Genomic DNA, 26893 nt, shown 5'->3' on the forward strand with positions numbered 1-26893 from the left:
CCTAACACCTCAAATACAGGGGCTGAATCAAACTATATGCAGAACTCAAGTGAAACAGTCAAATCCTAGGGAAAGGGATTGAAAACTGGTTTAAAGAAATTAGAATAGATCAGAAGTCAGGAGCTGCAGACTGCATCTTATCTGCTTATTTTTCTGTAACTTGATTCCTACTTTACTTCTCCCTCATTTTATTAACTGGCAGATAAAGGGACCATCTTCCTCGGATGTGAAATTCTCAATACGCTGGTTGATACTCCCCTGATTATCAAATCAAAACAGAATTGTGAGTATTTCAAGAGTAGAAAGCAGTGAAGTCCCCAAATCAATGCCTTCAGTCTCTCTATGCAAAGGTTAAGAGGTGAGCAAGAAGTGTTCCTAACCCCACTCTGTTAACCAATTCACAAACACTGTGTGCATATGAAACTATGAAGTTCCCAGTGTTATTAGAATAAGAACTCACTTCTACAAAACTCCTGGGCTTCGCATCAAGCTTGTCTGAATCAGTGGCGGAGTGTAGACTCGTGTAGTCCAATCCGCTTACCACTCACTACATGTGACTAATTGGCTGCAGACATGTGGTAAATTTTTTGTTCATTTTTAGAACTGCACAATAATGAATGCGTTGAAGTTACATCAGTGCCGATAAGAATAGGTGTCACTTACTGAAATTTGTCGTCCATCCTGAATTGATCAATGTTGCTGTCAGACAGGGGTCATATATTGATCAGAACACAGCTATGTTGAACACAGCTATGTTTATCAGAATGTGGTTCAGTTGGAGGGTTTCGAATGACCTGGGAGCTGAAGGGCCACTTGCTCAATGACAGAAGAAAAGTAGAATGTCATTTGTTATCTTCTCTGTCCCTGTTTTCTCTCGGTACCTTTAAACTGGCAAGACATTTAAACGTACAGGACTTGCTCTGTGAAGCACCACTGAAAACAGGGTCAGCCTTCAGGTGGACGGGCTTCTGAATATTCTCAAAACTTCCAGTGGCACAGGGGAAGAGCTTTGTTTTGTTTAGCTGTTAGTTGGCGGTTTTTACAAAACAGTTGAGGTGTGTGAGGAACAGAGAGCACTACATGGCTGCCAATGAGAGTTAAAATGTGCAATTTTGGCAGGTGAGGTGGTACAGCAACATCCATATGTGTTCATGTCATTTAGATATTAATGTATATTATGTTATTGGAAATTTTTTTTCAAAATAGAGGTTTAGTCTGTGAGTGTGCTAATTGGATTGAAACCAGTGAGTCTGTGTGTTTTGATGTATACAAGTTTTGAGATGTAAACAGTAAGGTAGAGGGTACATTTGCATTTTGTTGAATAGATCATTCAAGAGGGGGGGGTGAAATCTTGCACCTAGCAATGAGACATCAAGCAATATGTTTATATTACTAATACAATTGGTGCTATGAAAGGGGTTCAAAGGGCCTGGTGATACAATGAGAATTTACATTCAAAGGGAAGTGCTGGGTATAACCTGAGAGGAGTTTGTGTGCAGATCAGAGGTGTGTAAGATCAAAGCAGTTGTAAGCCTACAATTGTCTCCACAGGAACCAAAGTGAAAGGAACCTCGTTTTGAGTTTGTAAGGTGAAAATGCTTTGCCTGATGTCTGTTTAAAGTCTATGGGTTGTTGTTGCTTTAGTGGAGATTAATTTGGGAATTTATTAAAAAATTATGACAATAATTTGTAGGCATGTGTATGTGTTTAACTTGTGTAAATTAAATTGTCTCACGTAGTTTGTATAAAAACCTCTCGAGAACTGGTGGTCTTATTCCTGAAATTAGAGCTGCATCTCAAACGTACCAATGGAAAATATAGGATATGGCAGTTGTTTAAAGTTCCCCTGTAGGATTTTAAATAACTCAGCTTTACCAAACTGCTGGGTCATAACAGTTCAGCCTTCATCTTAATAAATCTGTTGAAATGAGCGAATGAAAGGAATAGGGCACATTTGGTGTGAACCGAGAGATTGTGGGAGATTGGCTGAGAGCTGAAGGTCTATTAAATATCCAGACGCAGTGTTTGGAAATGACAGGAGACTGAGTGTAAGCAAGACTGGAGTCAGCATGCAGAAGGCAACTTGGAGAGTTTGTTGATTCATTTTGCTAATGCGACTCTTTTCATGTATCAACTCCAATAACAGAAATAGTTTAGTCTTGAAGAAAGTGTTTCTTTGGTTACTAGCTTGTCACCAACTCTTGAGAGTGTACACACCAGCCTTGCCTTGTGGAATAGTTGGGTTGTGAAACTGTTTTGAAGCTGTTCTCCTGGTGCTGGTAATCAGATCAAGATCTTATTGTTGACAGTTTCAAATCCCAAAACTATTTTCAAAAGACTGGGCATTTTGTTAGAAATATTGAATATATTTTGTATCATTGGTTAACAGAGAGACCTGATCACCACAACCTTGGCAAACATGGAAATCATAGTGGACAACAGTGGTATAGAATATTACTCCAGCAGGACAGAAAAGATGTTGTACAATTGTTTGACAAAAGGCCTGTTACCATGTCAAAATGCGCCAGAGGGCGATGTACCCACAATCTCACATACCATATTCATCTGACAAATTCAAATAGATGATATAAAATCAGATGAAACCGATTGTTGTGTCCTCACTATGTTTATATGCTCATCGTACAGGAGTTTGGGCTGGGGGGGGGAGAGTTTCCTGACCTGTCCCTGGGCGGGGGGTGGGGGGGGGGAGAGTTTCCTGACCGGGCCCTGGGCGGGGGGTGGGGGGGGGGGGAGAGTTTCCTGACCAGGCCCTGGGCGGGGGGTGTGGGGGGGGGAGAGTTTCCTGACCGGGCCCTGGGTGGGGGGTGGGAGGGGGGGGAGAGTTTCCTGACTGGGCCTTGGGCGGGGGGTGGGGGGGGGGGGAGAGTTTCCTGACCGGGCCCTGGGCGGGGGGTGGGAGGGGGCGGGAGTTTCCTGACTGGGCCCTGGGCGGGGTGTGGGAGGGGGGAGAGTTTCCTGACCGGGCCCTGGGCGGGGTGTGGGGGGGGGAGAGTTTCCTGACCGGGCCCTGGGCGGGGGGTGGGAGGGGGCGGGAGTTTCCTGACCGGGCCCTGGGCGGGGGGTGGGAGGGGGCGGGAGTTTCCTGACTGGGCCCTGGGCGGGGGGTGGGAGGGGGCGGGAGTTTCCTGACCGGGCCCTGGGCGGGGGGTGGGAGGGGGCGGGAGTTTCCTGACTGGGCCCTGGGCGGGGGGTGGGAGGGGGGGAGAGAGTTTCCTGACCGGGCCCTGGGCGGGGGGTGGGAGGGGGCGGGAGTTTCCTGACTGGGCCCTGGGCGGGGGGTGGGAGGGGGCGGGAGTTTCCTGACCTGTCCCTGTGTGAACATATATTTAGAGCTCCTGGTGTCGGAGATATGGTTTAAAGTCTTCATTTCTAATACACCATATGGAATGTTCTTAACCCATCCGCGTATTTGATCTGTTCCCCCATTGCCCCTGACTATATAATCCTCAGCCTGTAAACAAGACTCTAACCCAGGCTCCTTTTCTTGTGTCCACAGTATTAAATTGCAAATTTTCATACAATTCCTTGGCTATAAAGATTATCCTGTCTGTCATGATCTATGTTTGCAGCCTAGGATTATTTATCCTCTTTCACACCAAGATCAGTAAGTACCTGTCACACTGGCTCATGTTGGGGCTGTTATTAGCTTTCATTTGAACACAGGTTTACTTTGCTGTAATTGTGTTAAAAGTACAAGACAGCTCCAAGTTCACATTTGAGTGCAAATTGTGTTCCCCCATTGCCCAAGGGGCCTGACCGCTGCTGGAAATGTTGGTGAATGAATTATGTTCCCAGCTCAGCTTTTCTTGGAGTCATCTCCCTATGAGTGAGTTTCACTGGAGGGAGCAAAGCCTCCGTTTACACATTGAACCCTTACTTGTTTCAAGTGTATGTATGAGCAACAACTGTGAGAAAGGTGCCTTTTCTAAAATTCTGTGTGTGTTTCCTAGTCATCCCTCTGCCGTGAAGACCAACTCCTGTACTTTAGAATTCACACCATCGACCATTAGAATCCTTCACACTTGTAAACTGCTCTCCGCAAGGCTGCCTATTTCCATCTGCTTAACACTGTCCCACTCTCCCTGCCTCAGCTCTCTTGCTGCTGAAGCACTCATCCATTGCTTTATTAACTCTAGACTTGACTATTGGAAGTCCAGCCTCCCACATCCCACCCCCCTTAAACTTCAGGTCATCCAAAACACTTAATCCGTGTCTTAACTCACACCAAGGCCTGTTCTCCATTGCACCCCCCTGGTCTCACTGACCTACATTACATAGAAACATAGAAACTAGGAGCAGGAGTAGGCCATTTGGCCCTTCGAGCCTGCTCCACCATTCATTATGATCATGGCTGATCATCCAACTCAATAACCTGCTCCCACTTTCTCCCCATATCCTTTGATCCTTTTCACCCCAAGAGCTATATCTAACTCCTTCTTGAAAACATACAATGTTTTGACCTCAACTACTTTCTATGGTAGCGAATTCCACAGGCTCACCACTCTCTGGGTGAAGAAATTTCTCCTCATCTAAGTCCTAAATGGTCTACCCCATATCCACAGACTGTGACCCCTGGTTCTGGACTCTCCCACCATCAGGAACATCCTTCCCGCATCTACCCTGTCTAGTCCTGTTAGAATTTTATATGTGATCCCCCCTCATTCTTCTGAACTCCAGCGAATATAATCCTAACGAGCTCAATCTCTCCTCATATGTCAGTCCCGCCATCCCAGGAATCAGTCTGGTAAACCTTTGCTGCACTCCCTCTATAATAAGAACATCTTTCCTCAGATAAGGAGACCAAAACTGCACACACTATTCCAGGTGTGCTCTCACCAAGACCCTGTATAATTGCAGCAAGACATCCCTGCTCCTGTACTCGAATCCTCTCGCTACGAAGGCCAGCATACCATTAGCCTTCTTTACCGCCTGCTGCACCTGCATGCTTACCTTCAGTGACTGGTGTACAAGGACACCCAAGTCTCGTTGCATATTCCCCTCTCTCAATTTATAGCCATTCAGATAATAACCTGCCTTCCTGTTTTTGCTAACAAAATGGATAACCTCACATTTATCCACATTATACTGCATCTGCCATGCATTTGCCCACTCACTCAGCTTGTCCAAATCACACTGAAGCATCTCTGCATCCTCCTCACAGCTCACCCTCCCACCCAGCTTTGTGCCATCTGCAAATTAGGAGATATTACATTTAGTTTCCTCATCTAAATCATTAATATATATTGTGAATAGCTGGGGTCCCAGCACCAATCCCTGTGGTATCCCACTAGTCACTGCCTGCCATTTGGAAAAAGACCCATTTATTCCTACTCTTTGTTTGCTGTCTGCCAACCAGTTTTCTATCCATCTCAATACACTACCCCCAATCCCATGCGCTTTAATTTTACACACTAATCTCTTATGTGGGACTTTGAAAGTCCATATAAACCACATCCACTGGCTCCCCTCATCAACTCTACTGGTTACATCCTCAAAAAATTCCAGTAGATTTGTCAAATATGATTTCCCTTTCGTAAATCCATGCTGACTCTGTCCGATTCTGCACAAACCTCATGAGCTCTACCTACCAACCTAGACTGTAACAGCAATGTCCAGATTTCTTGTGGCCATTTCAACTGCTTAGCTATCTTCTCAAATGAAATAAAGAATGCCTCTATATTTATTTTTTCAAATTACAGAAGAGTTTGTACAAATTTTAACATCTCCCTACTGGGTTTTAGACTGGAAGTGGTTGTTTCCACATCAGAACCTTCCTCAGCATCTGAGATCTCTTTTCTAACCTCCAGTTTATTAATCTGATATTCTCTTTCCCTTTCCTCCATTGCTAATTTCTCTTTGAATATCAAGCTTCTTCATTTTCATTTCCCTCTGAAATGCTCTCTTTTTCCTGTTCCTTTCCTTTTGTCTCCAACTCAAGTTTTTTCATTTGCAACTGAATCATAGCCAATTCAACTGACTCCCTAGTTTCAGGTATCCCTTCCAATTTCAAATGCTGCACTATTACTTCAATTATCTCTGCTTTCTTTGCCCCTACAATTAACCTCAACTGCAACTTATCTGCCAATTATGTTATCTTAACTTTAGTTACCTTTTGTAAACCAATCAGAGTTATATATTCCACTTCCAGAAAAGTCATAGCAATGGATAAAGCCATATTTGCAGTGTCACCACTTTTAAATCCCTCACACCAACTCCTGAGTTCAACATTCTTCTTGTACTCGTAGCCTTAAGGTTCACCAACTCCAAGACAATCAAGGAATTTTTAACATCCCACAAAGAGCCCCCAATTTTGTTATGATGTGGCAGGTGGTATTTGCCAGGCTGACCAAATCCACAAGGGGAACTTGGTCGCGCTATCACAACAGTTTTGCAATTTGTATTTATTATGAGAAGATTTGTGCAATGAATTCAGAAGTAATGAGTCCACTAACACCTTTAGAGATTTTAAAAATTAAATTAAAACATTTATTAACAAAAAATATAATTCAAACACATACATAATACTTGATATTATAACAAATCACAAAACTCCTAATTAACCCAACTCCTGACTACACACCCCTTTTAAGGCAACAGACCAAAATAGATTTTAAATTTAAATAGGCAATCCAGCAAGGTTACCACAGCACCCACTCGACAGTGGAATCCCAAAGGCTTTTTAAGCCAACTTTAATTACTGGAGCAGCATTTTTCTTCAGAGTGTCTCGAATCTCCCCCCTTCCCCCACTCCCGAAGTCTGTTCCACACGGTGTTTTACACAGCCATACCCCCACATAGCCTTCCACCCTTCTTTACGTGTTTCTCTCTCTTTAATGTGTAAAATACCATTGTTCTACATCTCTTTGGAAACTTACTTTCCCATAATATAAAAATCTTTCATGTTGTCAATATGGCCTTTTCCTTTTGGGAAAAATAAACATATCACTTTGCCTCACTTATCTAGTTAGTTGTAAACATTACACCATGCCTTTAGAAATCAAACAACCCCTTCACTTATCTAAAAATGCAAATTTCCTTCACACCCTATCTGTGGAAACCTCACCTTAGCTTATCTATCTCCATTTCAAAAGTCTGTTTTACCCCTAACTCTTGATAATTCCAATCTTGTAGTCTAAGAGTCTCTAGTCTAATTAAATCAATCTCACAGACAGAACCATCCACACTCACGCCCATAAGCCTACAATAATATTATGAAAAAATGATAGTTTCATGATTTTATGGGAAATATGCTTTTGGCAGTTCCCTGTCCCATCCAGCTCCTCCTAGTTCACACTGAACTGAAACTACTTTTCTGTTTTTCTGTTTCTGTGGGCCCCTCTCTCTGGACCCCTGTTGCTAGTCAATAGGCCCGATTTTTCCACATTGTGTTTGATTTAACTTCCCCTCAAGAGTCAGAAAACCTCTTTCAAATGCAGGCATCTTTTAAAGTGAAGTCAGAACTCAAGTTCCCCTTTCTTAACAAATAGAGAAATGCAAACTAAACTTAAAGTTAAAACTATAGCTTACCTCTAACACCCACGAACACATATAACTTAGTTAAACTATATCTGGTTCCTAACAGATATGACCTGCAAACAATACAACCCTGACATGACCTGTGAAGCACAGTTCTTCAGAGCATTGCTCACTAGCATTGATTGGCATGTTGATACACACTGAAGTGGGCCTAGGTCTCACTGAGAAAACATCTGAAAGTATTATCTTCATCTTACTTTGTCAGTATGACTGCTGTAAAGATTCATGAGAGCACAAAAGATTAGGAGAGTTTTAAAAGACAGCAAAGGACAACTGAAAAATAATGAGGGAGACATTGGAGTATGAGAGAAAACCAGCAAGAAATATAAAATCAGACAGTAAAGCCTTCTACAAGTATTTGAAAAGGAAGAGAGTAGCTCGAATAAGCATTGGTCCCTTAGAGGGTGAGACAGGGGGATTAATAATGGGAAACAAGGAAACTGCAGAGACTCTGAACAAGTGTGAATGGTGCTAGACAATTAAACAACTCACTGAAGGAGGAGGCTCCACAAACATCCCCATCCTCAATGATGGAGGAGCCCAGCACATCAGTGCAAAAGATAAGATTGAAGCATTTGCTACAATCTTCAGCCAGAAGTGCCAAGTGGATGATCCATCTCAGCCTCCTCCAGAGGTCCCCAGCATCACAGATGCCAGTCTTCAGCCAATTCGATTCACTCCACGTGATATCAAGAAATTGCTGAAGGCGCTGGAAACTGCAAAGGCTATGGGGCCTGACAATATTCCAGCAATAGTACTGAAGACTTGTGCTCCAGAACTTGCCATGCCCCTAGCCAAGCTGTTTCAGTACAGCTACAACAGTGGCAACTACCCAGCAATGTGGAAAATTTCCCAGGTATATCCTGTACACAAAAAGCAGGACCTGACCAATTACTGCCCTATCAGTCTACTCTCGATCACCAGCAAGGTGTGGAAGGGGACATTGACACTGCAATAAGCAGCATTTACTCAGCATTAACCTGCTCACTGATGCCCATTTTGGGTTCCGCCAGGATCACTCAGCTCCTGACCTCATTACAGCCTTGGTTCAAACATGGACCAAAGAGCTGAACTCGAAGTGAAAAGAGAGTGACTGCCCTTGACATCAAGGCAGTGTTTGACCGAGTGTGACATCAAGGGGCCCTAGGCAAAATCACAGAATCTTAATGGTACAGAATGAGGCCATTCGGCCCATCATATCTGCACCAGCTCTCCAAATGAGCATTATCACCTAGTGCCATTGCCCTGCCTTTTCCTTGTACCCCTGCACATTGTTTCTATTCAAATAATCATCTAATGTCCTCTTGAAGGCCTCGATTGAACCTGCATCCACCACACTTCCAGGCAGCGCTTTCCAGACCCAAACCACCCTCTGTGTGAAAAAGTTTTCTCACGTCACACTTGCTTCTTTTGCAAATCACTTTAAATCTGTGCCCCCTTGTTCTCGATCCTTTTATGAATGGGAACAGCTTCTCCCTATCTACTCTGTCCAGCCCCCGTCATGATTTTGAACACCTCCATCAAATCTACTCTCAGCCTTCTCCTCTCCAAGGAGAACAGTCCCAACCTCTCCAATCTATCCTCATAGCTGAAGTTTCTCATCCCTGTAACCATTCATGTAAACCTCTTCTGCACTCTCTCCAATGTGTTCACATCCTTCCTATACTGTGGTGTCCAGAACTGTACACAATACTCCAGCTGAGGTCTAACCAGTGTCTTATATAAATTCAACATAACCTCCCTGCTCTTGTATTCTATGCCCCTATTAATAAAGCCCAGGATACTATCTGCTTCATTAACTGCTCTCTCCACCTGTCCTGCCAACTTCAATAATCTATGTTCATTTACACCCAGGTCTTTCTGCTCCTGCACCCCCTTCAAAATTTCACCCCTTATTTTATATCATCTGTCCATGTTCTTCCTACCAAAATGCATCACCTCACACTTCCCCACATTGAACTTCATCTGCCACCGATCTGCCCACTCCACCAACTTGTCTATGTCCTACAGAAGCGGAACCAGTAGATGTAATGTATTTGGATTTCCATAAGGCATTTGATAAGGAGCCACATAAATGTTTACTATGCAAGTTAGAATCATCGAATCACAGATAAGAGCTAATGGTAATGTGGGTGATATATTAGCATGGATAGAGGATTGACTTTCCAACAGGAAACACATAGTCAGGATAAATGGGTCATTTTCAGGTTGGCAAGCTGTAATGAGCAGAGTGCTGCAGGGATCAGTGAGGGCAACTCAATTTTTGAAGATCTACACTACTGACTTGGATGAAGCTGTTGACTGTATTACAACCAAATTTGCTGACGATTCGAAGATAAGTAAGAAAGTCAGTTGTGAGGAGGATACAAAGAGTCTGCACAGGGATGTAGATAGATTCAGTGAGTGGGTATCCGGTCACATTTTAACACATATCCAACTTGCACTAAGCAATCTTCAATGTAAGTGATGGAAACTACTTGACAATGTGCCTTCTCAGACCACTCCCCTGTCTCAGCTCAAACTCTACATCCTCTAGTTTCTCTCTCATACATGAAGCATCCAGAGGATCTCTTCCTCATCCTATCTCCGAAATACTGGCTATTTCCAATGATGAACCCATTCTGCAAAGGGTTAATAATTGACCAATTATTGTTATCCAAGAAAAACAAAGGATGCATCGGAGACTGGCTGTATGTCTCTTGGTAGAGTTTGTGAATTAAAAACAAATTCCTGTACACCACAAATCCTTTTTGCTGTTCTCCCTCCAGACAGAAGTGGAGAGGAGACAGCAAGAAACAAACTGGCAAGAGAGATTCAGGAGAGAAAGACTTTAACAACAGCCTGCCTCTCAATCAGAAGCTGTCATGATAGCAAGGAATAACTGAATTTATAAGCAGGGGGAAAATGTTTTCAGATTCACACACTGATGGAATGAAATCTTTATATCCACAGCACAGAAAAAACACAACAACAATTTCCATTTGAAAGCAGTCAAGCGAGTAAGAAAAAAGAAAGAAGATAACTAGCACGGTCCATGGTTACAAGTGAATTAACAGGGTATAATGTTACTTAGGAAAGTACCTGAGTGTAATATTACATTGTAAAATACCAGGATATAATGTTACTTAGTAAAGTATCCAAGTGTAACATTACATTGTAAAGTAACAGGATATAATGTTACTTAGTAAAGTATCCAAGTGTAACATTACATTGTAAAATACCAGGATATAATGTTACCAAATGTAACAATTAAATTGGGAAATGCTGGAAAGACTCCGCAGTATATGTGACAGAAGCAGATTTAACAGGAGTTTCAGGTTAGGTTTTTAAATAGGGGAAGGTGAGGCAAGTAGAAAAGGAAAGGCCTGTGATGGGGTAGAAGATGGGAGAGATTAGAAGACAAATTAGATTGTGGGACAGAGTCACAGGCCGTGGGAATTAAATAAACAAAAGGTGTGTCAAGGGGAGGTGTGGAAGGCAGAATGTTGAACAGCCGCTGTCTGAATATAAAACAATTGGGAAAGCCAAGTTAAAAACAAAATATACAAAAAGATTGAAATACAATGGGGGAAGGATGAAGGTGTGGAATTGTTGAAATCTATATTGAATCTGGAAGGCTAATCAAATGATAAACTGCAGTTGCTCAAGCTTGCATTGAGCTTCATTGGAACCCTGTTACAGATCAAAGAGTGTCCGAGTGGGAGAAAGTGTCCGAGTGGGAGTGTCCGAGTGGGAGAAAGTGTCCGAGTGGGAGAGAGTGTCCGAGTGGGAGAAAGTGTCCGAGTGGGAGAGAGTGTCCGAGTGGGAGAAAGTGTCCGAGTGGGAGAGAGTGTCCGAGTGGGAGAGAGTGTCCGAGTGGGAGAGAGTGTCCGAGTGGGAGAGAGTGTCCGAGTGGGAGAGAGTGTCCGAGTGGGAGTGTCCGAGTGGGAGAGAGTGTCCGTGTGGGAGAGAGTGTCCGAGTGGGAGAGAGTGTCCGAGTGGGAGAGAGTGTCCGAGTGGGAGTGTCCGAGTGGGAGAGAGTGTCCGAGTGAGAGAGAGTGTCCGAGTGGGAGAGAGTGTCCGAGTGGGAGTGTCCGAGTGGGAGTGTCCGAGTGGGAGAGAGTGTCCGAGTGGGAGTGTCCGAGTGGGAGTGTCCGAGTGGGAGAGAGTGTCCGAGTGGGAGAGAGTGTCCGAGTGGGAGAGAGTGTCCGAGTGGGAGTGTCCGAGTGGGAGAGAGTGTCCGAGTGGGAGAGAGTGTCCGAGTGGAGTGTCCGAGTGGGAGAGAGTGTCCGAGTGGGAGAGAGTGTCCGAGTGGGAGAGAGTGTCCGAGTGGGAGAGAGTGTCCGAGTGGGAGAGAGTGTCCGAGTGGGAGTGTCCGAGTGGGAGAGAGTGTCCGAGTGGGAGTGTCCGAGTGGGAGAGAGTGTCCGAGTGGGAGAGAGTGTCCGAGTGGGAGTGTCCGAGTGGGAGAGAGTGTCCGAGTGGGAGTGTCCGAGTGGGAGAGAGTGTCCGAGTGGGAGAGAGTGTCCGAGTGGGAGTGTCCGAGTGGGAGAGAGTGTCCGAGTGGGAGAGAGTGTCCGAGTGGGAGTGTCCGAGTGGGAGGGAGTGTCCGAGTGGGAGTGTCCGAGTGGGAGAGAGTGTCCGAGTGGGAGAGAGTGTCCGAGTGGGAGAGAGTGTCCGAGTGGGAGTGTCCGAGTGGGAGAGAGTGTCCGAGTGGGAGAGAGTGTCCGAGTGGGAGAGAGTGTCGGAGTGGGAGTGTCCGAGTGGGAGAGAGTGTCCGAGTGGGAGTGTCCGAGTGGGAGAGATTGTCCGAGTGGGAGAGAGTGTCCGAGTGGGAGAGAGTGTCCGAGTGGGAGTGTCCGAGTGGGAGAGAGTGTCCAAGTGGGAGAGAGTGTCCGAGTGGGAGTGTCCGAGTGGGAGAGAGTGTCCGTGTGGGAGAGAGTGTCCGAGTGGGAGTGTCCGAGTGGGAGAGAGTGTCCGAGTGGGAGAGTGTGTCCGAGTGGGAGAGAGTGTCCGAGTGGGAGTGTCCGAGTGGGAGAGAGTGTCCGAGTGGGAGAGAGTGTCCGAGTGGGAGTGTCCGAGTGGGAGAGAGTGTCCGAGTGGGAGAGAGTGTCCGAGTGGGAGTGTCCGAGTGGGAGAGAGTGTCCGAGTGGGAGAGAGTGTCCGAGTGGGAGAGAGTGTCCGAGTGGGAGAGAGTGTCCGAGTGGGAGAGAGTGTCCGAGTGGGAGAGAGTGTCCGAGTGGGAGAGAGTGTCCGAGTGGGAGAGAGTGTCCGAGTGGGAGAGAGTGTCCGTGTGGGAGAGAGTGTCCGAGTGGGAGAGAGTGTCCGAGTGGGAGAGAGTGTCCGAGTGGGAGAGAGTGTCCGTGTGGGAGAGAGTGTCCGAGTGGGAGAGAGTGTCCGTGTGGGAGAGAGTGTCCGAGTGGGAGAGAGTGTCCGAGTGGGAGAGAGTGTCCGAGTGGGAGAGAGTGTCCGAGTGGGAGAGAGTGTCCGAGTGAGAGTGTCCGAGTGGGAGAGAGTGTCCGAGTGGGAGAGAGTGTCCGAGTGGGAGAGAGTGTCCGAGTGGGAGAGAGTGTCCGAGTGAGAGTGTCCGAGTGGGAGAGAGTGTCCGAGTGAGAGTGTCCGAGTGGGAGAGAGTGTCCGTGTGGGAGAGAGTGTCCGAGTGGGAGAGAGTGTCCGAGTGGGAGTGTCCGAGTGGGAGAGAGTGTCCGAGTGGGAGAGAGTGTCCGAGTGGGAGAGAGTGTCCGAGTGGGAGTGTCCGAGTGGGAGAGAGTGTCCGAGTGGGAGAGAGTGTCCGAGTGGGAGAGAGTGTCCGAGTGGGAGAGAGTGTCCGAGTGGGAGAGAGTGTCCGAGTGGGAGAGAGTGTCCGAGTGGGAGAGAGTGTCCGAGTGGGAGAGAGTGTCCGAGTGGGAGAGAGTGTCCGAGTGGGAGAGAGTGTCCGAGTGGGAGTGAGTGTCCGAGTGGGAGAGAGTGTCCGAGTGGGAGAGAGTGTCCGAGTGGGAGAGAGTGTCCGAGTGGGAGAGAGTGTCCGAGTGGGAGAGAGTGTCCGAGTGGGAGAGTGTCCGAATGGGAGAGAGTGTCCGAGTGGGAGAGAGTGTCCGAGTGGGAGAGAGTGTCCGAGTGGGAGAGAGTGTCCGAGTGGGAGTGTCCGAGTGGGAGAGAGTGTCCGAGTGGGAGAGAGTGTCCGAGTGGGAGAGAGTGTCCGAGTGGGAGAGAGTGTCCGAGTGGGAGAGAGTGTCCGAGTGGGAGTGTCCGAGTGGGAGAGAGTGTCCGAGTGGGAGTGTCCGAGTGGGAGAGAGTGTCCGAGTGGGAGAGAGTGTCCGAGTGGGAGAGAGTGTCCGAGTGGGAGAGAGTGTCCGAGTGGGAGAGAGTGTCCGAGTGGGAGAGAGTGTCCGAGTGGGAGAGAGTGTCCGAGTGGGAGAGAGTGTCCGAGTGGGAGAGAGTGTCCGAGTGGGAGAGAGTGTCCGAGTGGGAGAGAGTGTCCGTGTGGGAGAATGTGTCCGAGTGGGAGAGAGTGTCCGTGTGGGAGAGAGTGTCCGAGTGGGAGAGAGTGTCCGAGTGGGAGAGAGTGTCCGAGTGGGAGAGAGTGTCCGAGTGGGAGAGAGTGTCCGAGTGGGAGAGAGTGTCCGAGTGGGAGAGAGTGTCCGAGTGGGAGTGTCCGAGTGGGAGAGAGTGTCCGAGTGGGAGAGAGTGTCCGAGTGGGAGAGAGTGTCCGAGTGGGAGAGAGTGTCCGAGTGGGAGTGTCCGAGTGGGAGAGAGTGTCCGAGTGGGAGAGAGTGTCCGAGTGGGAGTGTCCGAGTGGGAGAGAGTGTCCGAGTGGGAGAGAGTGTCCGAGTGGGAGAGAGTGTCTGTGTGGGAGAATGTGTCCGAGTGGGAGAGAGTGTCCGTGTGGGAGAGAGTGTCCGTGTGGGAGAATGTGTCCGAGTGGGAGAGAGTGTCCGAGTGGGAGTGTCCGAGTGGGAGAGAGTGTCCGAGTGGGAGAGAGTGTCCGAGTGGGAGAGAGTGTCCGAGTGGGAGAGAGTGTCCGAGTGGGAGAGAGTGTCCGAGTGGGAGAGAGTGTCCGAGTGGGAGAGAGTGTCCGAGTGGGAGTGTCCGAGTGGGAGAGAGTGTCCGAGTGGGAGAGAGTGTCCGAGTGGGAGTGTCCGTGTGGGAGAGAGTGTCTGTGTGGGAGAATGTGTCCGAGTGGGAGAGAGTGTCCGAGTGGGAGAGAGTGTCCGAGTGGGAGAGAGTGTCCGAGTGGGAGAGAGTGTCCGTGTGGGAGAGAGTGTCCGAGTGGGAGAGAGTGTCCGAGTGGGAGTGTCCGAGTGGGAGAGAGTGTCCGAGTGGGAGTGTCCGAGTGGGAGAATGTGTCCGAGTGGGAGAGAGTGTCCGAGTGGGAGAGAGTGTCCGAGTGGGAGAGAGTGTCCGAGTGGGAGTGTCCGAGTGGGAGTGTCCGAGTGGGAGAGAGTGTCCGTGTGGGAGTGTCCGAGTGGGAGTGTCCGAGTGGGAGAGAGTGTCCGAGTGGGAGAGAGTGTCCGAGTGGGAGAGAGTGTCCGAGTGGGAGTGTCCGAGTGGGAGAGAGTGTCCGAGTGGGAGAGAGTGTCCGAGTGGGAGTGTCCGAGTGGGAGAGAGTGTCCGAGTGGGAGTGTCCGAGTGGGAGAGAGTGTCCGAGTGGGAGAGAGTGTCCGAGTGGGAGTGTCCGAGTGGGAGAGAGTGTCCGAGTGGGAGAGAGTGTCCGAGTGGGAGAGAGTGTCCGAGTGGGAGAGAGTGTCCGAGTGGGAGTGTCCGAGTGGGAGAAAGTGTCCGAGTGGGAGAGAGTGTCCGAGTGGGAGAGAGTGTCCGAGTGGGAGTGTCCGAGTGGGAGAGAGTGTCCGAGTGGGAGTGTCCGAGTGGGAGAGAGTGTCCGAGTGGGAGAGAGTGTCCGAGTGGGAGAGAGTGTCCGAGTGGGAGTGTCCGAGTGGGAGAGAGTGTCCGAGTGGGAGAGAGTGTCCGAGTGGGAGAGAGTGTCCGAGTGGGAGTGTCCGAGTGGGAGAGAGTGTCCGAGTGGGAGAGAGTGTCCGAGTGGGAGTGTCCGAGTGGGAGAGAGTGTCCGAGTGGGAGAGAGTGTCCGAGTGGGAGAGAGTGTCCGAGTGGGAGTGTCCGAGTGGGAGAGAGTGTCCGAGTGGGAGAGAGTGTCCGAGTGGGAGTGTCCGAGTGGGAGAGAGTGTCCGAGTGGGAGAGAGTGTCCGAGTGGGAGTGTCCGAGTGGGAGAGAGTGTCCGAGTGGGAGTGTCCGAGTGGGAGAGAGTGTCCGAGTGGGAGAGAGTGTCCGAGTGGGAGAGAGTGTCCGAGTGGGAGTGTCCGAGTGGGAGAGATTGTCCGAGTGGGAGAGAGTGTCCGAGTGGGAGAGAGTGTCCGAGTGGGAGAGAGTGTCCGAGTGGGAGTGTCCGAGTGGGAGAGAGTGTCCGAGTGGGAGAGAGTGTCCGTGTGGGAGAGAGTGTCCGAGTGGGAGAGAGTGTCCGAGTGGGAGAGTGTCCGAGTGGGAGAGAGTGTCCGAGTGGGAGAGAGTGTCCGAGTGGGAGTGTCCGAGTGGGAGAGAGTGTCCGAGTGGGAGAGAGTGTCCGAGTGGGAGAGAGTGTCCGAGTGGGAGAGAGTGTCCGAGTGGGAGAGAGTGTCCGAGTGGGAGTGTCCGAGTGGGAGAGAGTGTCCGAGTGGGAGAGAGTGTCCGAGTGGGAGTGTCCGAGTGGGAGGGAGTGTCCGAGTGGGAGTGTCCGAGTGGGAGTGTCCGAGTGGGAGTGTCCGAGTGGGAGTGTCCGAGTGGGAGTGTCCGAGTGGGAGAGAGTGTCCGAGTGGGAGTGTCCGAGTGGGAGAGAGTGTCCGAGTGGGAGAGAGTGTCCGAGTGGGAGAGAGTGTCCGAGTGGGAGAGAGTGTCCGAGTGGGAGTGTCCGAGTGGGAGAGAGTGTCTGAGTGGGAGTGTCCGAGTGGGAGAGAGTGTCCGAGTGGGAGAGAGTGTCCGAGTGGGAGAGAGTGTCCGAGTGGGAGTGTCCGAGTGGGAGAGAGTGTCCGAGTGGGAGTGTCCGAGTGGGAGAGAGTGTCCGAGTGGGAGTGTCCGAGTGGGAGAGAGTGTCCGAGTGGAGTGTCCGAGTGGGAGAGAGTGTCCGAGTGGGAGAGAGTGTCCGAGTGGGAGAGAGTGTCCGAGTGGGAGTGTCCGAGTGGGAGAGAGTGTCCGAGTGGGAGTGTCCGAGTGGGAGTGTCCGAGTGGGAGAGAGTGTCCGAGTGGGAGAGAGTGTCCGAGTGGGAGAGAGTGTCCGAGTGGGAGAGAGTGTCCGAGTGGGGGAGTGTCCGAGTGGGAGAGAGTGTCCGAGTGGGAGAGAGTGTCCGAGTGGGAGTGTCCGAGTGGGAGTGTCCGAGTGGGAGAGAGTGTCCGATTGGGAGAGAGTGTCCGAGTGGGAGTGTCCGAGTGGGAGAGAGTGTCCGAGTGGGAGAGAGTGTCCGAGTGGGAGTGTCCGAGTGGGAGAGAGTGTCCGAGTGGGAGTGTCCGAGTGGGAGAGAGTGTCCGAGTGGGAGAGAGTGTCCGAGTGGGAGAGAGTGTCCGAGTGGGAGAGAGTGTCCGAGTGGGGAGTGTCCGAGTGGGAGAGAGTGTCCGAGTGGGAGAGAGTGTCCGAGTGGGAGAGAGTGTCCGAGTGGAGAGTGTCCGAGTGGGAGAGAGTGTCCGAGTGGGAGAGAGTGTCCGAGTGGGAGAGAGTGTCCGAGTGGGGAGTGTCCGAGTGGGAGAGAGTGTCCGAGTGGGAGTGTCCGAGTGGGAGTGTCCGAGTGGGAGAGAGTGTCCGTCAGTGCCGAGTGGGAGTGTCCGAGTGGGAGAGAGTGTCCGAGTGGGAGAGAGTGTCCGAGTGGGGAGTGTCCGAGTGGGAGAGAGTGTCCGAGTGGGAGAGAGTGTCCGAGTGGGAGAGAGTGTCCGAGTGGGAGTGTCCGAGTGGGAGAGAGTGTCCGAGTGGGAGAGAGTGTCCGAGTGGGAGAGAGTGTCCGAGTGGGAGAGAGTGTCCGAGTGGGAGAGAGTGTCCGAGTGGGAGTGTCCGAGTGGGAGAGAGTGTCCGAGTGGGAGAGAGTGTCCGAGTGGGAGTGTCCGAGTGGGAGAGAGTGTCCGAGTGGGAGAGAGTGTCCGAGTGGGAGAGAGTGTCCGAGTGGGAGAGAGTGTCCGAGTGGGAGTGTCCGAGTGGGAGAGAGTGTCCGAGTGGGAGTGTCCGAGTGGGAGAGAGTGTCCGAGTGGGAGAGAGTGTCCGAGTGGGAGAGAGTGTCCGAGTGGGAGTGTCCGAGTGGGAGAGAGTGTCCGAGTGGGAGTGTCCGAGTGGGAGAGAGTGTCCGAGTGGGAGAGAGTGTCCGAGTGGGAGAGAGTGTCCGAGTGGGAGAGAGTGTCCGAGTGGGAGAGAGTGTCCGAGTGGGAGTGTCCGAGTGGGAGTGAGTGTCCGAGTGGGAGAGAGTGTCCGAGTGGGAGAGAGTGTCCGAGTGGGAGAGAGTGTCCGAGTGGGAGTGTCCGAGTGGGAGAGAGTGTCCGAGTGGGAGAGAGTGTCCGAGTGGGAGTGTCCGAGTGGGAGAGAGTGTCCGAGTGGGAGAGAGTGTCCGAGTGGGAGTGTCCGAGTGGGAGAGAGTGTCCGAGCGGGAGAGAGTGTCCGAGCGGGAGAGAGTGTCCGAGCGGGAGAGAGTGTCCGAGTGGGAGTGTCCGAGTGGGAGAGAGTGTCCGAGTGGGAGAGAGTGTCCGAGTGGGAGAGAGTGTCCGAGTGGGAGAGAGTGTCCGAGTGGGAGAGAGTGTCCGAGTGGGAGTGTCCGAGTGGGAGTGTCCGAGTGGGAGAGAGTGTCCGAGTGGGAGAGAGTGTCCGAGTGGGAGTGTCCGAGTGGGAGAGAGTGTCCGAGTGGGAGAGAGTGTCCGAGTGGGAGAGAGTGTCCGAGTGGGAGTGTCCGAGTGGGAGTGTCCGAGTGGGAGAGAGTGTCCGAGTGGGAGAGAGTGTCCGAGTGGGAGAGAGTGTCCGAGTGGGGAGTGTCCGAGTGGGAGAGAGTGTCCGAGTGGGAGTGTCCGAGTGGGAGAGAGTGTCCGAGTGGGAGAGAGTGTCCGAGTGGGAGAGAGTGTCCGAGTGGGAGTGTCCGAGTGGGAGAGAGTGTCCGAGTGGGAGAGAGTGTCCGAGTGGGAGAGAGTGTCCGAGTGGGAGTGTCCGAGTGGGAGAGAGTGTCCGAGTGGGAGAGAGTGTCCGAGTGGGAGTGTCCGAGTGGGAGAGAGTGTCCGAGTGGGAGAGAGTGTCCGAGTGGGAGAGAGTGTCCGAGTGGGAGTGTCCGAGTGGGAGAGAGTGTCCGAGTGGGAGAGAGTGTCCGAGTGGGAGTGTCCGAGTGGGAGAGAGTGTCCGAGTGGGAGAGAGTGTCCGAGTGGGAGTGTCCGAGTGGGAGAGAGTGTCCGAGTGGGAGTGTCCGAGTGGGAGAGAGTGTCCGAGTGGGAGAGAGTGTCCGAGTGGGAGAGAGTGTCCGAGTGGGAGTGTCCGAGTGGGAGAGATTGTCCGAGTGGGAGAGAGTGTCCGAGTGGGAGAGAGTGTCCGAGTGGGAGAGAGTGTCCGAGTGGGAGTGTCCGAGTGGGAGAGAGTGTCCGAGTGGGAGAGAGTGTCCGTGTGGGAGAGAGTGTCCGAGTGGGAGAGAGTGTCCGAGTGGGAGAGTGTCCGAGTGGGAGAGAGTGTCCGAGTGGGAGAGAGTGTCCGAGTGGGAGAGAGTGTCCGAGTGGGAGAGAGTGTCCGAGTGGGAGTGTCCGAGTGGGAGAGAGTGTCCGAGTGGGAGAGAGTGTCCGAGTGGGAGTGTCCGAGTGGGAGGGAGTGTCCGAGTGGGAGTGTCCGAGTGGGAGTGTCCGAGTGGGAGTGTCCGAGTGGGAGTGTCCGAGTGGGAGTGTCCGAGTGGGAGAGAGTGTCCGAGTGGGAGTGTCCGAGTGGGAGAGAGTGTCCGAGTGGGAGAGAGTGTCCGAGTGGGAGAGAGTGTCCGAGTGGGAGAGAGTGTCCGAGTGGGAGTGTCCGAGTGGGAGAGAGTGTCTGAGTGGGAGTGTCCGAGTGGGAGAGAGTGTCCGAGTGGGAGAGAGTGTCCGAGTGGGAGAGAGTGTCCGAGTGGGAGTGTCCGAGTGGGAGAGAGTGTCCGAGTGGGAGTGTCCGAGTGGGAGAGAGTGTCCGAGTGGGAGTGTCCGAGTGGGAGAGAGTGTCCGAGTGGGAGTGTCCGAGTGGGAGAGAGTGTCCGAGTGGGAGAGAGTGTCCGAGTGGGAGAGAGTGTCCGAGTGGGAGTGTCCGAGTGGGAGAGAGTGTCCGAGTGGGAGTGTCCGAGTGGGAGTGTCCGAGTGGGAGAGAGTGTCCGAGTGGGAGAGAGTGTCCGAGTGGGAGAGAGTGTCCGAGTGGGAGAGAGTGTCCGAGTGGGAGTGTCCGAGTGGGAGAGAGTGTCCGAGTGGGAGAGAGTGTCCGAGTGGGAGTGTCCGAGTGGGAGTGTCCGAGTGGGAGAGAGTGTCCGATTGGGAGAGAGTGTCCGAGTGGGAGTGTCCGAGTGGGAGAGAGTGTCCGAGTGGGAGAGAGTGTCCGAGTGGGAGTGTCCGAGTGGGAGTGAGTGTCCGAGTGGGAGTGTCCGAGTGGGAGAGAGTGTCCGAGTGGGAGAGAGTGTCCGAGTGGGAGAGAGTGTCCGAGTGGGAGAGAGTGTCCGTGTGGGAGTGTCCGAGTGGGAGAGAGTGTCCGAGTGGGAGAGAGTGTCCGAGTGGGAGAGAGTGTCCGAGTGGGAGTGTCCGAGTGGGAGAGAGTGTCCGAGTGGGAGAGAGTGTCCGAGTGGGAGAGAGTGTCCGAGTGGGAGTGTCCGAGTGGGAGAGAGTGTCCGAGTGGGAGTGTCCGAGTGGGAGTGTCCGAGTGGGAGAGAGTGTCCGAGTGGGAGTGTCCGAGTGGGAGTGTCCGAGTGGGAGTGTCCGAGTGGGAGAGAGTGTCCGAGTGGGAGAGAGTGTCCGAGTGGGAGTGTCCGAGTGGGAGAGAGTGTCCGAGTGGGAGAGAGTGTCCGAGTGGGAGAGAGTGTCCGAGTGGGAGTGTCCGAGTGGGAGAGAGTGTCCGAGTGGGAGAGAGTGTCCGAGTGGGAGAGAGTGTCCGAGTGGGAGAGAGTGTCCGAGTGGGAGAGTGTCCGTGTGGGAGAGAGTGTCCGAGTGGGAGAGAGTGTCCGAGTGGGAGTGTCCGAGTGGGAGAGAGTGTCCGAGTGGGAGAGAGTGTCCGAGTGGGAGTGTCCGAGTGGGAGAGGGAGTGTCCGAGTGGGAGAGAGTGTCCGAGTGGGAGAGAGTGTCCGAGTGGGAGTGTCCGGGAGAGAGTGTCCGAGTGGGAGTGTCCGAGTGGGAGAGAGTGTCCGAGTGGGAGTGTCCGAGTGGGAGAGAGTGTCCGAGTGGGAGAGAGTGTCCGAGTGGGAGAGAGTGTCCGAGTGGGAGAGAGTGTCCGAGTGGGAGAGAGTGTCCGAGTGGGGGAGTGTCCGAGTGGGAGAGAGTGTCCGAGTGGGAGAGAGTGTCCGAGTGGGAGAGAGTGTCCGAGTGGGAGAGAGTGTCCGAGTGGGAGTGTCCGAGTGGGAGAGAGTGTCCGAGTGGGAGAGAGTGTCCGAGTGGGAGTGTCCGAGTGGGAGAGAGTGTCCGAGTGGGAGAGAGTGTCCGAGTGGGAGTGTCCGAGTGGGAGAGAGTGTCCGAGTGGGAGAGAGTGTCCGAGTGGGAGAGAGTGTCCGAGTGGGAGAGAGTGTCCGAGTGGGAGTGTCCGAGTGGGAGAGAGTGTCCGAGTGGGAGAGAGTGTCCGAGTGGGAGAGAGTGTCCGAGTGGGAGTGTCCGAGTGGGAGAGAGTGTCCGAGTGGGAGTGTCCGAGTGGGAGAGAGTGTCCGAGTGGGAGAGAGTGTCCGAGTGGGAGTGTCCGAGTGGGAGTGTCCGAGTGGGAGAGAGTGTCCGAGTGGGAGAGAGTGTCCGAGTGGGAGTGTCCGAGTGGGAGTGTCCGAGTGGGAGAGAGTGTCCGTGTGGGAGTGTCCGAGTGGGAGAGAGTGTCCGAGTGGGAGAGAGTGTCCGAGTGGGAGTGTCCGAGTGGGAGAGAGTGTCCGAGTGGGAGAGAGTGTCCGAGTGGGAGAGAGTGTCCGAGTGGGAGTGTCCGAGTGGGAGTGTCCGAGTGGGAGAGAGTGTCCGAGTGGGAGAGAGTGTCCGAGTGGGAGTGTCCGAGTGGGAGAGAGTGTCCGAGTGGGAGAGAGTGTCCGAGTGGGAGAGAGTGTCCGAGTGGGAGTGTCCGAGTGGGAGTGTCCGAGTGGGAGAGAGTGTCCGAGTGGGAGAGAGTGTCCGAGTGGGAGAGAGTGTCCGAGTGGGAGTGTCCGAGTGGGAGAGAGTGTCCGAGTGGGAGAGAGTGTCCGAGTGGGAGTGTCCGAGTGGGAGAGAGTGTCCGAGTGGGAGAGAGTGTCCGTGTGGGAGTGTCCGAGTGGGAGAGAGTGTCCGAGTGGGAGAGAGTGTCCGAGTGGGAGAGAGTGTCCGAGTGGGAGAGAGTGTCCGAGTGGGAGAGAGTGTCCGAGTGGGAGTGTCCGAGTGGGAGAGAGTGTCCGAGTGGGAGAGAGTGTCCGTGTGGGAGTGTCCGAGTGGGAGAGAGTGTCCGAGTGGGAGAGAGTGTCCGAGTGGGAGAGAGTGTCCGAGTGGGAGTGTCCGAGTGGGAGAGAGTGTCCGAGTGGGAGAGAGTGTCCGAGTGGGAGTGTCCGAGTGGGAGTGTCCGACTGGGAGTGTCCGAGTGGGAGTGTCCGAGTGGGAGAGAGTGTCCGAGTGGGAGAGAGTGTCCGAGTGGGAGAGAGTGTCCGTGTGGGAGAGAGTGTCCGAGTGGGAGAGAGTGTCCGAGTGGGAGAGAGTGTCCGTGTGGGAGAGAGTGTCCGAGTGGGAGAGAGTGTCCGAGTGGGAGAGAGTGTCCGAGTGGGAGAGAGTGTCCGAGTGGGAGTGTCCGAGTGGGAGTGTCCGAGTGGGAGAGAGTGTCCGAGTGGGAGAGAGTGTCCGAGTGGGAGTGTCCGAGTGGGAGTGTCCGAGTGGGAGAGAGTGTCCGAGTGGGAGTGTCCGAGTGGGAGAGAGTGTCCGAGTGGGAGAGAGTGTCCGAGTGGGAGAGAGTGTCCGAGTGGGAGAGAGTGTCCGAGTGGGAGAGAGTGTCCGAGTGGGAGTGTCCGAGTGGGAGAGAGTGTCCGAGTGGGAGTGTCCGAGTGGGAGTGTCCGAGTGGGAGTGTCCGAGTGGGAGAGAGTGTCCGAGTGGGAGAGAGTGTCCGAGTGGGAGAGAGTGTCCGAGTGGGAGTGTCCGAGTGGGAGAGAGTGTCCGAGTGGGAGAGAGTGTCCGAGTGGGAGAGAGTGTCCGAGTGGGAGTGTCCGAGTGGGAGAGAGTGTCCGAGTGGGAGAGAGTGTCCGAGTGGGAGAGAGTGTCCGAGTGGGAGTGTCCGAGTGTGAGAGAGTGTCCGAGTGGGAGTGTCCGAGTGGGAGAAAGTGTCCGAGTGGGAGTGTCCGAGTGGGAGAGAGTGTCCGAGTGGGAGAGAGTGTCCGAGTGGGAGAGAGTGTCCGTGTGGGAGTGTCCGAGTGGGAGAGAGTGTCCGAGTGGGAGTGTCCGAGTGGGAGAGAGTGTCCGAGTGGGAGAGAGTGTCCGAGTGGGAGAGAGTGTCCGAGTGGGAGTGTCCGAGTGGGAGAGAGTGTCCGAGTGGGAGTGTCCGAGTGGGAGAGAGTGTCCGAGTGGGAGTGTCCGAGTGGGAGTGTCCGAGTGGGAGAGAGTGTCCGAGTGGGAGAGAGTGTCCGAGTGGGAGTGTCCGAGTGGGAGTGTCCGAGTGGGAGAGAGTGTCCGAGTGGGAGAGAGTGTCCGAGTGGGAGAGAGTGTCCGAGTGGGAGAGAGTGTCCGAGTGGGAGTGTCCGAGTGGGAGAGAGTGTCCGAGTGGGAGTGTCCGAGTGGGAGAGAGTGTCCGAGTGGGTGGGAGTGTCCGAGTGGGAGAGAGTGTCCGAGTGGGAGAGAGTGTCCGAGTGGGAGAGAGTGTCCGAGTGGGAGTGAGTGTCCGAGTGGGAGTGAGTGTCCGAGTGGGAGAGAGTGTCCGAGTGGGAGAGAGTGTCCGAGTGGGAGAGAGTGTCCGAGTGGGAGAGAGTGTCCGAGTGGGAGAGAGTGTCCGAGTGAGAGTGTCCGAGTGGGAGAGAGTGTCCGAGTGGGAGAGAGTGTCCGAGTGGGAGAGAGTGTCCGAGTGAGAGTGTCCGAGTGGGAGAGAGTGTCCGTGTGGGAGAGAGTGTCCGAGTGGGAGAGTGTCCGAGTGGGAGAGAGTGTCCGAGTGGGAGAGAGTGTCCGAGTGGGAGAGTGTCCGAGTGGGAGAGAGTGTCCGATTGGGAGAGAGTGTCCGAGTGGGAGAGAGTGTCCGAGTGGGAGAGAGTGTCCGAGTGGGAGAGAGTGTCCGAGTGGGAGAGAGTGTCCGAGTGGGAGAAAGTGTCCGAGCGGGAGAGAGTGTCCGAGCGGGAGAGAGTGTCCGAGTGGGAGAGAGTGTCCGAGCGGGAGAGAGTGTCCGAGTGGGAGAGAGTGTCCGAGTGGGAGTGTCCGAGTGGGAGAGAGTGTCCGAGTGGGAGTGTCCGAGTGGGAGTGAGTGTCCGAGTGGGAGAGAGTGTCCGAGTGGGAGAGAGTGTCCGAGTGGGAGAGAGTGTCCGAGTGGGAGTGTCCGAGTGGGAGAGAGTGTCCGAGTGGGAGAGAGTGTCCGAGTGGGAGTGTCCGAGTGGGAGAGAGTGTCCGAGTGGGAGAGAGTGTCCGAGTGGGAGTGTCCGAGTGGGAGAGAGTGTCCGAGCGGGAGAGAGTGTCCGAGCGGGAGAGAGTGTCCGAGCGGGAGAGAGTGTCCGAGTGGGAGTGTCCGAGTGGGAGAGAGTGTCCGAGTGGGAGAGAGTGTCCGAGTGGGAGAGAGTGTCCGAGTGGGAGTGTCCGAGTGGGAGAGAGTGTCCGAGTGGGAGTGTCCGAGTGGGAGAGAGTGTCCGAGTGGGAGAGAGTGTCCGAGTGGGAGTGTCCGAGTGGGAGTGTCCGAGTGGGAGAGAGTGTCCGAGTGGGAGAGAGTGTCCGAGTGGGAGTGTCCGAGTGGGAGTGTCCGAGTGGGAGAGAGTGTCCGTGTGGGAGTGTCCGAGTGGGAGAGAGTGTCCGAGTGGGAGAGAGTGTCCGAGTGGGAGTGTCCGAGTGGGAGAGAGTGTCCGAGTGGGAGAGAGTGTCCGAGTGGGAGAGAGTGTCCGAGTGGGAGTGTCCGAGTGGGAGTGTCCGAGTGGGAGAGAGTGTCCGAGTGGGAGAGAGTGTCCGAGTGGGAGTGTCCGAGTGGGAGAGAGTGTCCGAGTGGGAGAGAGTGTCCGAGTGGGAGAGAGTGTCCGAGTGGGAGTGTCCGAGTGGGAGTGTCCGAGTGGGAGAGAGTGTCCGAGTGGGAGAGAGTGTCCGAGTGGGAGAGAGTGTCCGAGTGGGAGTGTCCGAGTGGGAGAGAGTGTCCGAGTGGGAGAGAGTGTCCGAGTGGGAGTGTCCGAGTGGGAGAGAGTGTCCGAGTGGGAGAGAGTGTCCGTGTGGGAGTGTCCGAGTGGGAGAGAGTGTCCGAGTGGGAGAGAGTGTCCGAGTGGGAGAGAGTGTCCGAGTGGGAGAGAGTGTCCGAGTGGGAGAGAGTGTCCGAGTGGGAGTGTCCGAGTGGGAGAGAGTGTCCGAGTGGGAGAGAGTGTCCGTGTGGGAGTGTCCGAGTGGGAGAGAGTGTCCGAGTGGGAGAGAGTGTCCGAGTGGGAGAGAGTGTCCGAGTGGGAGTGTCCGAGTGGGAGAGAGTGTCCGAGTGGGAGAGAGTGTCCGAGTGGGAGTGTCCGAGTGGGAGTGTCCGACTGGGAGTGTCCGAGTGGGAGTGTCCGAGTGGAGAGAGTGTCCGAGTGGGAGAGAGTGTCCGAGTGGGAGAGAGTGTCCGTGTGGGAGAGAGTGTCCGAGTGGGAGAGAGTGTCCGAGTGGGAGAGAGTGTCCGTGTGGGAGAGAGTGTCCGAGTGGGAGAGAGTGTCCGAGTGGGAGAGAGTGTCCGAGTGGGAGAGAGTGTCCGAGTGGGAGTGTCCGAGTGGGAGTGTCCGAGTGGGAGAGAGTGTCCGAGTGGGAGAGAGTGTCCGAGTGGGAGTGTCCGAGTGGGAGTGTCCGAGTGGGAGAGAGTGTCCGAGTGGGAGTGTCCGAGTGGGAGAGAGTGTCCGAGTGGGAGAGAGTGTCCGAGTGGGAGAGAGTGTCCGAGTGGGAGAGAGTGTCCGAGTGGGAGAGAGTGTCCGAGTGGGAGTGTCCGAGTGGGAGAGAGTGTCCGAGTGGGAGTGTCCGAGTGGGAGTGTCCGAGTGGGAGTGTCCGAGTGGGAGAGAGTGTCCGAGTGGGAGAGAGTGTCCGAGTGGGAGAGAGTGTCCGAGTGGGAGTGTCCGAGTGGGAGAGAGTGTCCGAGTGGGAGAGAGTGTCCGAGTGGGAGAGAGTGTCCGAGTGGGAGTGTCCGAGTGGGAGAGAGTGTCCGAGTGGGAGAGAGTGTCCGAGTGGGAGAGAGTGTCCGAGTGGGAGTGTCCGAGTGTGAGAGAGTGTCCGAGTGGGAGTGTCCGAGTGGGAGAAAGTGTCCGAGTGGGAGTGTCCGAGTGGGAGAGAGTGTCCGAGTGGGAGAGAGTGTCCGAGTGGGAGAGAGTGTCCGTGTGGGAGTGTCCGAGTGGGAGAGAGTGTCCGAGTGGGAGTGTCCGAGTGGGAGAGAGTGTCCGAGTGGAGAGAGTGTCCGAGTGGGAGAGAGTGTCCGAGTGGGAGTGTCCGAGTGGGAGAGAGTGTCCGAGTGGGAGTGTCCGAGTGGGAGAGAGTGTCCGAGTGGGAGTGTCCGAGTGGGAGTGTCCGAGTGGGAGAGAGTGTCCGAGTGGGAGAGAGTGTCCGAGTGGGAGTGTCCGAGTGGGAGTGTCCGAGTGGGAGAGAGTGTCCGAGTGGGAGAGAGTGTCCGAGTGGGAGAGAGTGTCCGAGTGGGAGAGAGTGTCCGAGTGGGAGTGTCCGAGTGGGAGAGAGTGTCCGAGTGGGAGTGTCCGAGTGGGAGAGAGTGTCCGAGTGGGTGGGAGTGTCCGAGTGGGAGAGAGTGTCCGAGTGGGAGAGAGTGTCCGAGTGGGAGAGAGTGTCCGAGTGGGAGTGAGTGTCCGAGTGGGAGTGAGTGTCCGAGTGGGAGAGAGTGTCCGAGTGGGAGAGAGTGTCCGAGTGGGAGAGAGTGTCCGAGTGGGAGAGAGTGTCCGAGTGGGAGAGAGTGTCCGAGTGAGAGTGTCCGAGTGGAGAGAGTGTCCGAGTGGGAGAGAGTGTCCGAGTGGGAGAGAGTGTCCGAGTGAGAGTGTCCGAGTGGGAGAGAGTGTCCGTGTGGGAGAGAGTGTCCGAGTGGGAGAGTGTCCGAGTGGGA

At 53.9% G+C, this 26893-nt stretch overlaps 1 long non-coding RNA gene across 1 annotated transcript; it reads left to right on the plus strand.

Annotated features, from left to right (window-relative positions):
• The first annotated feature begins 202 nt into the window (after positions 1–202).
• On the plus strand, positions 203–10557 carry LOC144695304 (uncharacterized). Its single transcript, XR_013579927.1, has 3 exons — positions 203–283; positions 3518–3625; positions 10510–10557. It is a non-coding gene; the product is annotated as an uncharacterized LOC144695304 (long non-coding RNA).
• The last annotated feature ends 16336 nt before the right edge of the window (positions 10558–26893 follow it).

This window comes from Cetorhinus maximus, chromosome 21, assembly GCF_964194155.1.
Source record: "Cetorhinus maximus chromosome 21, sCetMax3.hap1.1, whole genome shotgun sequence".
NCBI lineage: Eukaryota > Metazoa > Chordata > Chondrichthyes > Lamniformes > Cetorhinidae > Cetorhinus > Cetorhinus maximus.